Consider the following 10204-nt stretch of genomic DNA (forward strand, 5'->3'; position numbering starts at 1 on the left):
CAATTCGATTCAAAGTCAATTTCAATATCCAATAAAGTTTTATGCTCATCACAATTCAAATCATACAATTGCATTTTTCCATGAAAATTGCCATCACAATTCAAAATATGTTCTATCAAAATTTTCTAAAACATAATTTATTCAATCCATAACAATGCTTAATACTTGTGGAAATACCATTTCACAAAGCTAAATTCATACCTACTATAACAATTTCAATAATCATTGAATTAAATCCAATGCTTGTTAAACATAATACATAAGAAAAATATGTCATTTAATCATATGAAATATTCAAAACAAAATCAGTTAAAAACTAGTTGTGCACAAACACAACTTAAAATAATAACATACAATTAATCATATGAAATATTATTCAGAGCAAAATCAGTTGAAAACTAGTTGTGCACAAATCTCTGATGATCTCTCTCGATGCGGACTCGTGTTTCCTTCCCTTTTCCCGAGTCTTTGGTAAATCGAGAAACACAATTTGAAGTGTTTCAGATTAAATTAAACCGTTCTCTAACGATAATGTTCGATAAGTAATTCACTGAAGGCTATTATTTGCTCAATCACCTAATATACCGACCCTCGATGCGTTTTAGGTAAATTAGGTTTTAGTGTCATTAATATTTCACATTCGATAGGGTTTTAGGGTTGGTACGTATTACCAAACTCAATTCTATATATATTGCGTTTTCTTGCATTTCATTGCAAATTGCTGGATTTCGGGATACTAGTTTGACCTAGCCGGACGGCCTAGTTCCCTCGGTTTTCGGGTTTCGGTCAAAACTACAAACTTGTAGATCTATGTCTTATTGCACGCGGGGCAAAATTTCAGGTCAATCCGAGTTAAGTAGACCAAGTTATGGTCATTATACTATTGCTGGTCAATTGATATCAAATTAGGTCAATTTTAGGTCAATTTGGTCAACTTTGGTTCGGCCAGTTTTTGGACCCGAACTTGTGCAAGCTTTTTGACTTGCTTCTGGTCATTTCTGGGTTTTGGTGTCTTCATAAGACTTGTAGGTATGGGTCTTAACTATTCATGGTTAAAATTTCAGGTCAATTGGACCTGTTTTGAGTGAGTTATGGCCTAAACACTCACTACTGCACAATTGGTCATTTTTCAGGTCCTAATTGTACCTAATCCGAATTGGTCATTTTCTTAGGTCACCTTGCAAGCAGAATTTTGGTATGCTTTCTGAATGAAAGTTGGCACATTTTGTGCCTAGTTCCACCTCCAATTGGTCTCATACCAATTGAGGTTACACATTTAAACTTATTGACTAAAATGTACACTGCCCTTGGTTACTTTGCTTAACACACATCAATTACACACATTTACCTTGCAATATGTTTACTTCCCTACCAAATCTGTTTTGGTACATTACCAAAACTATATATTACTTTACATTAACATCACTTTGGGCAGATTACAATTATCTTCAATACACCAAATATAACTCTAATTCCCAAAGTCCAAACACAATTACACATACACATAACATTACTAGTTTTTACATACTCTTTACACAACAAGTTCATATACATATCTATCAATCCTTCTATGTCAATATTCTGCCAACACTTCCATGAATACATACATTTATTCAAGTGTCCCCAAGCTGCCGAAAATCCTCTTCAACACCAAATTGTCCTACAATTCATCAATTCCCATCCAAGTGCCAAAAATCACCATATAAATATGAAGTAATTCACTAGGTTATTAAATCATCACAACCAACATAATTCTCATCAATTATATGTACAAATACTTCATCAATACATGATTACATGGCTGCCCAAAAATGGATATCTCAATACTCTTCAAACTTAAAAATTTCCTTCACAAAACCAACACCCATAATATGTATACAAAGTTTATCAAAGAAATCTTCAAAAATGCTAACTTACCTTATGGTTGGAGCTTGTTAAACCTTGCTTAAACTTCTCAAATTTGGTATCAAACTCTTCCTTGTGATGAGTAGACAAACTTTCATGAAGCCACTTAAGGGATTGGAGTTGAAATGGAAGGATTAGATGAGCTTGCATGCACACGCCAATGGAGGTTTCCTCTCACCTTCAAGTCGGCAATGTTGAGAGAACCTTGAGGAAGATGAAGTTCAGCTGGTTAGTGGACTTACATCAGCCCCATTTAGTGTTTAATTAATCCATTAATGGTCCACTAACTCCAAATAATCATATAATAAGCTAATTGTTCATTTATTCCACATTAACCCATGATTTTAGCTATTTGTATTAGGAACCACTAAACTAATTTTTCATTTTATTTTCTAAGTGTAATGTTATTTATTTTTAATGGACATTTAGGTCAAAAGACAATTCAGGAAGTCAAATGACCATAATGCCCCTGTTCGGGTTGCATTCCCGATTTTTCGGTATCACCGGGTTTTGTCCGTTTTCGATTTCTCACTTTTCTTTGTACTAATTATTTAATTTTTCTTTGATCTTTCTAATGATATTTATTCTTCAATAAGGGTCTATTTAAGTCCTAAAAATGTTTTCCGTGGCTCCCTCGCAGTCGGCTAGTCAACGTCCACGCCGTGACTTCTCTGCATGATCACCCATCATTGGTTTCCTACGCTTAACTTGGCTACATTTCTTAGCTATTGTTTTTCCTTTGTTTTTCTTGTATTTTCTTTTCTTGTATTTCATTATTTTATGTCTCCCCGCTCATATTGAAGTGTAGTTCTAGGCATCCTAGCTGTCCGGACAACATTGATCACCGAAAAAGCAGAACACACTACCGAACTTAGGGGTGTTACATAAAAACTGAAGAAAGAGATATTGAGCTTTCAAAACCTTTTGAAGCTATTTGTCTTCTTTCTCAAAACTCCTCACAAAAACACAACAAAATATAGTACAAATATATACATATAGGATTAGTCTAGGTAGGAATCAAACCTCTTATCAAAGAAGGACTTAATACCTCCATTCTAGCAATTCCTAAAGACTCTAGATTTATAAATTTTCAAGATTCATTGCTTACTTTAGTTGAATCTAGCTTGTGTAGTGGGCCTATGTTTTTTTACTGTTATTCAAACTTTACTATTTCTTTAAGTGATAGAAACATTTTACAATCCCTTGTTTTACAAATTAAAACCCTTAATTACAAAATGATTGAAGGATCAATTCTTTTGGCATTAATCTTTAAAGTTCATTACAAAAATATGATTTTTGCATTCGCTACAAAACACCATTTGCAAAGCAAAAATGAAGAAACTTTGCTTTTACAAACAACTCTTACAAAATCCAATACTATCATACCTAGACCCATCTAATGGAAAGATATAAACTTACTAGAAGAATGAATCTTTAAAGGATCAGTAAAGCTTGAAAATAAAAAAATTTTAAAGCCAAATACCCAATTAAGGCAAGTGACCTAATACACAAATGGTAGAGTCAAACTTAATTTTTATAGAAATTCTATTAACTCTAGGTATGTAGATGATTCTTCTACATCTAGTACCATAGATTTAGTTAGAGTTTCACAATTACCCTCTATAGTAAACTTACCTGCTACAACACAATCCATAAAAAGACTATACCAAAATCTAGATCTTCCTTCAGCCATGGATTTACCTTACAAAATATAGCCTAGGTTTTCTACTTTAAAAGTACCTAGTATGTAACACCCTCCCTGTAGCAACTCTGAACATTCTACTGTTCCGGTGACCAGTGTCGGTCCGGACAGCTAGAACGTCCAAAACAAAAAATATTTAAACTAAAGTGAGGAACCAAAATTAACTCAAATATTAATAAGAAAAATTTAGGAAAAATTTTAGAAATAAAATACAACCAAGTTAAATGAGCCGGTGCCCTAACGATGGGTAACCTAGTGAGAAGTTGCGGTTCTCGCAACTAGGAGCCCTAGACCCAGGGGAAAAATTATAAAATAATTTTTGGGACTCCAGAGAAGGATTATTGAGGTTCTTATGGCATTAGAATACCAAGGAAATGCTTAGAAAAAATTTTCAATCGGTACAGACAATTTTGGCCCTATAAGCCAAATGGAGGGCATTTTGGTCATTTCGTCTTCAGATATGATTTTTGACCAACTTGTCCATTTATGAAAGTGAATTATAAGACATAAAATATGAACAAATATTAATGAAAATTTATTTAAAAATGAATAAGTAATGAAAGAAAAGAAAATGGAAATAATGAGATTTATTACCTCATGCTTATGTAAGCATGAGGTAATTAAAAATGCTATGGCCAATCAAAATTAAGCAAGATAATTAAAATTCAATAAAAAGGGATAATTGAGGCATAATTCTAGAAACCCAAACAGCCCTCTCTCTCACCCCTTTCCTCATTCCACCATTAACAACCTTCCAACCTCCATTTTTCTTAGCTTTCTCCCACTAAAAAACCCTAATTACCAATACAAAAATTCATTCTATCATCTTGGTGATTCTTGTGGGAGCAAAAAGAAAAGGAAACCAAGACTTTGAGCAAGTGAGAAATTCACTCCATTAGAGTTTAGTGACCTAAACCTTGAATTTCACGTAAATTTCATGTTTAAGAACTATAAATGGGTGTAAATGACAAAGAAATTTGATGAAACACCATTGGTATGCTAACCCTAAATTTTGGCAGCCATGGTTAGGGTAATATGGTGATGATTTTTGGAGAGCTAACATGCTAGTATGGCTGCCCTTAATGTGTATCTTATAAGTGAATTGATAAATGCAATGATAATGCATGGTTTTGAAATGTTGAGTTAGGGTTTGGTTTGAAGAATGAGACTTTGATCTTGTGATGATGGGAGTAGGTTTTAATGGTCAATTAGTGACCATTTGGTTTGGTTTGAATAAAAAATGAAGTGAATTGGGTTGTGGGATTTGAGGTTGGAGTGGCTGCCTTGTGTGACCTGCAGGTTTGGATGTGAGTTCAGCCTGTTTGGACAGCCATAACTTGAATTGTAGAGGTTCATTTGGTGTATGGCCAATTGGACATGAAACTAGACACAAAATGGCACAACTTTGGTGAAGAAACCATGCCCAGAAAACCAAACCAACTTGACCAAAAGTTTGCCCTAATCCGGGTGACCTGCAATCTGGCTGGGCAAAATGACCAAATGAACAGTGTTTGGTCATTTGGCCATAACTCAATGTAGAAAGGTCCAATTGACCTGAAATTTTATCAGCAAAAAGGTGACATATAGACCAACAACTTTCATGAAGAAACCTGACCCAAATTATGACCATAACCTAGTCAAATTGCCAACCAAACTTGAGTTACCAAATCTGGCAGAAACAGATTTGCCCAGAATTTTGGAATCTGTCCAATCTGGCCAGTTATGGTTTTTAGGCCATAACTTGAGCTAAAAAACTCCAAATGGAGTGATTCAAAAAAGGAAATTCAACTAGACAAAATGAGGAACAACTTTCATGTTGAGCATTTTTCCAAATTCCCACTGCAAAAATGACTAATAGAACAGTAAACCCAAAGCTTGAAAACTAAAAAATTTGTCCAATTCACATTAAACTTAGAGATGGTATTGGCAACCAATACCAACAAGTTTAAAATGCAAAATGTGGTATGTTGATGATATTTAAACTAATTTACCTGTTGTCAATGCAAAAGTCAACATTTTGGTTGACCAATGAAATGAATAGTAATCATAAAAATTCAATTTCAAAGAATTACATAAATGAAAGTGTTAAATGCCCTAGTAGGCCTAATGTGATTGGTTTGGATAGGTTGGCATGCCAATAGGGTTATGTTAGCAGTACTGCATATGGCTTCATGCCATTCTGTATTTCATGGCTTCCCATGCTATTCTGTGACATAATAGCCTTTGGCTATGATATTGAGTTGTTATACTCGGGTTTAATCCCCGATAATTATCACAGCTTATTAGCTGTTCTGTTGCACACCGGGAGACACAATGTGACCGATGGTGTGATGGTCCGAGGTACTTAGTACCCAGTACCAGTTTACCCATTTATCCAGTCTAGTCAACTAGTATAGGTTACTCGGGCAGTATTAATAAATCTTACCAAATTTCAATTGAATAATATTGCAATAAACATTTGAGACTTAGTTCACCTAAAAATGTAAACATACATTCTGTACACATGTTTTTATTTTATTTTATTTTATTTTATTTTATATTGTCACCACTAAGCAGAATTGCTTAGCGCGTCGCTTTTGCCACGCGCAGGTACTTGAGACATAGCTGGGGAGTCCAAAGAGCCTCATCTGAGGTGAGCCTTCATATCTGCACTCAGAGTTCAGAGTCACCTCACATTGCAGCGCATTTGGTAGGATATTAGGCCATTTTGATATTTTAATATTTTGTATTTTGTAACCTTCTGTAATGTATATTATAAATTCATGTAATTATGCTTTTGATGTAAGTATCTATGGAATATATTCAGTAATAAATTGAGCATTTTTCATTGAGTTGATTGTGTTTTGAATTGAATTGAATTTTTGAGATACTGAAGTGAATTGAGAAATTGTTGAGAATATATTGGAGGTTGATTGAGAATAATGTGATGATATTATTAGAAGTGTTTTTAACAGGTTCAGAAGAACTGTTTTTCCAATTTATAGCCGGCACTCTGTCAGATTTTCTATAAAATTTGCGAAAAAATTTAGATTTATCAAAAATTATAAATAAATGAATTAAAAAGGATTAATTGAAATTGAAACATGAATTGGTGTTCCGACACACTGAGTGGCATAACTTGCTCGGCTACACTGTAGACGGGTAAGGGGTGTCACATAGTACCTATTTACAAAATATAAATTACACTACAAATATTCCTCATCCAATTTATACAAATTTACAAACAGAAATTATAGAATAGGTTTCACCTCTAACTTCTCAAACTTTTTCTGCAGTCATAGAAAACATAGCCAATGAGCTAAATGTTTTAGAAAAAGAATTTGAAATTGATTAAAAAATTTTACATGATGATTTTTATGCATCTCATAATATAGAAAAAAAGTACATAGTTTTTCAAATATTTTCTAGAAAGGACAAAAGAAATTCAAAATTGTTTTTACAAATTTCTCTTTCAACATAAAGTTAATATTTTATTTTTTAACTGGTTTGTATTATATGCCTCTAAAAATTACATTTCATTGCCATTTACAATAACTCTAAACCCTGTTACAATTAGAATTAAAAAACTAGAATGAGAAATCTCTAATTGTTGGAAAATAGAGTTAGAACATCCTCCTCTTAGACAAATAAAGATAACCTATTTTGATCAAACTTTGAAGCCATACCTTACAAAAATGTAAATGAAAGTGATTGTGTGAATATTAAAAATATTATTTAACAAATTAATTTTGCAAATGCTCATCTCAATACAATAGGTAACCGACTCCCTAGGATAAAACAAGCTTATTTTGGAGCAATCTTAGGAATACACTAAATTAATTGTGGGTTTCAAGATAAAGTCCTTTAGAGTTTGTATCACACCCTTAACTCAGTACAACGGTTTTCACCAGTAGAAGTGGTAGTGAGAGAAGTCATCAGCTGACACTACCCACGAAATGTGCCATTTATATTATCTATAAAATAGTAATAAGGCTTTGTTAGGGTTTTGTATCACCCTTTATCCGTCTACAGTATAGCCGAGTAAAATATATCACACAGTAAATACCATGTGAGAATTTATTTATGATTTGAGCATGATGATCTAAATGTGACACCACTTACCCATCTACAGTATAGTCGAGTAAGATATGTCACACAGTATACCGGAACACCCTATTTTATTTTAATCCTTTTTATCCTTCCTTATTTATTTTTATCATAGCTATGAAGTACAATTAGTGATGTATAATTTATTTAAGTCATTTATGGAAAACATCAATTTATTTGAGGTTCCGTAAATTTTATAGAAAATCCGACAGAGTACCGGCTAAAAATGAAGAAAACAGTTCTTCGGAACCTGTGAAAACACTTTCAAAATTTTCAATCAATCAATCCCAAACTCCATTTCATCAACAAAATCTCAATATTTTTCAATAACATTTCCATTTCTCAATCATTCATTTCATATGATATTTATGTAAAAGTCATCAATAAATATTCACTTTTTCATTCAGAAGCACAATTTCTACTATTTATATCAATACCAAAATATATTACATAAGTCTTAATTACAAATGAGAAAACAAAAGTTAATTACAAAATACCAAAATAAAACCTAGTGTCCTACCAATGCACTGATGACGGTGAGGTGACACGGATACTATGCAAAGCTGCAGAAGGTCTCACCCAGTCTGTGGTCTACTTGGCTCTCGGCGGCAAAAAGTAACGCGCTAAGCAATAATGCTTAGTGGTGTTAATAATAGAATAAAAAGAAATAACAGAAAAAAGATATGCAGTGCATGTTCTGATGTTTTATGCAAACAATTTTTCGATCATTATTGGTAATCTTATTTTATTTTGTACTTGTTATATTCATAATTTCATTAAATTTATTCACTTTTATTTTTGGTTGCCCAAGTAATCTATACTGGATGACTGGACTGGATAAACGAGTAAACTGGCATTGGGTATCAAGTACCTCTAGCCGTCACACCATCGGTTACATATGTATCTCCCGGTGTGCAACAGAACAGCTAATAAGCTGTAATAACATTCGGCATAAGGCCAAGTATCATCACAATGTCAGAATGGCTAAAAGCCATAAAATCACAGAATGGTATAATGCCATGTGCAGTACTGCTAACTGAACCCTATTGGCATGCCAACCTATCCAAACCAATCTTGCTAGGTGTACTAGGGCATGTTACACTTTTAAATTGTACAATTCTTGAAATTTAAGTTTAGGTGTTACTATTCATTTTATTAGTCAACTAAAATGTTGGCTTTTGCATAGGCAATAGGTACATTGGTTTTAATACTCCCAACATACCACATTTTGCATTCTAAAGTTGTTGGTATTGATTGCCAATACCATTTCTAAGCTTAGTGTTAGTTGTTCAAAATTTTCAGATTTCAAACCTTGTGTTTACTGTTCCATTGGTCATTTTTACAGCAGGAATTTGACAAAGTTGTCAACATGAAAGTTGTTCCTTATTGTGTCTAGTTACATTTTTTTTTTGAATCACTCTATTTGGAGTTTTGTAGCTCAAGTTATGGCCTAAATACCATAACTAGCTGGATTGGACAGAATCTAAAATTCTGGGCAAAATTGGTTCTGCCATATTTGATAATCTAAGTTTGGTTGGCAATTTGACTAGGTTATGGTCAGAATTTAGATTTGTATTCTTCATGAAAGTTATAGGTCTATGTCTCAGTTTTTGGTTGGTAAAATTTTAGGTCAATTGGACCTTTCTACACTGAGTTATGACCAAATGAATAAACACTATTCATTTGGTCATTTTGCCCAGGCAGAATGCAAGTCACTCGGATTAGGGCAATTTTTAGGTTAACTTGGTTTAGTTTTCTGGGCAGGGTTTCTTTACCAAAGTTGTGCTATTATGTGTCTAGTTTCATGTCCAATCGGCCTTGCACCAATTGAACCTCTACAACTCCATTTATAACTGCCCACACCTGCTGGACTCATGCTCAATCCTGCAGGTCAGCCAAGGCAGCTCACCCACACTCAAATGTCAAGCCTCAACTCACTTCATTTCCTCATCATACACATTCAAATGGTCACTAATTGACCATTACAAGGTTAATGAACCATCACATGAGCAAACCCTAATGTTGTTCAAGTGTCCACATTTTCAAGGTTCATTCATGCATCACACTTGCATTTCACTTATTCTTACATGTTCAATCACTCATCTCAAGCTATGGGCAGCTCATAAACACTTTACTTCAAGTAAATTCATCAAACCCTAACCATCCCTAGGCTGCCCAAATTGTAAGGATGAATATACATAAGTTTTATTTTATTTTTCTTACACTTTTCCACTTATCTCATGCCAATAAACATGAATTAAGTAAAAGAGATAGGAGATTGGACACTAACCTCTTTGAGCAGAATTTCTAGGTAACAAAAATTCAATCCTTTATCTTCTTTTTGCTACAACTAGCTTCTCCAAGATGTGGGAATGATTTTTAGTGAAGTGAGTTTAGGGTTTGTGGAGAGGAAGTTTAGGAAAATCAAGCTTTAAAAGAGAAAATGGAGAGAGAGCTTCTTGGCTATGGTGGACGGGAAATGAGGAAGAAGACTGCAGTTTTTCATTTTAA

The sequence above is a fragment of the Hevea brasiliensis genome, chromosome 8 (genome assembly GCF_030052815.1).
Source record: "Hevea brasiliensis isolate MT/VB/25A 57/8 chromosome 8, ASM3005281v1, whole genome shotgun sequence".
NCBI lineage: Eukaryota > Viridiplantae > Streptophyta > Magnoliopsida > Malpighiales > Euphorbiaceae > Hevea > Hevea brasiliensis.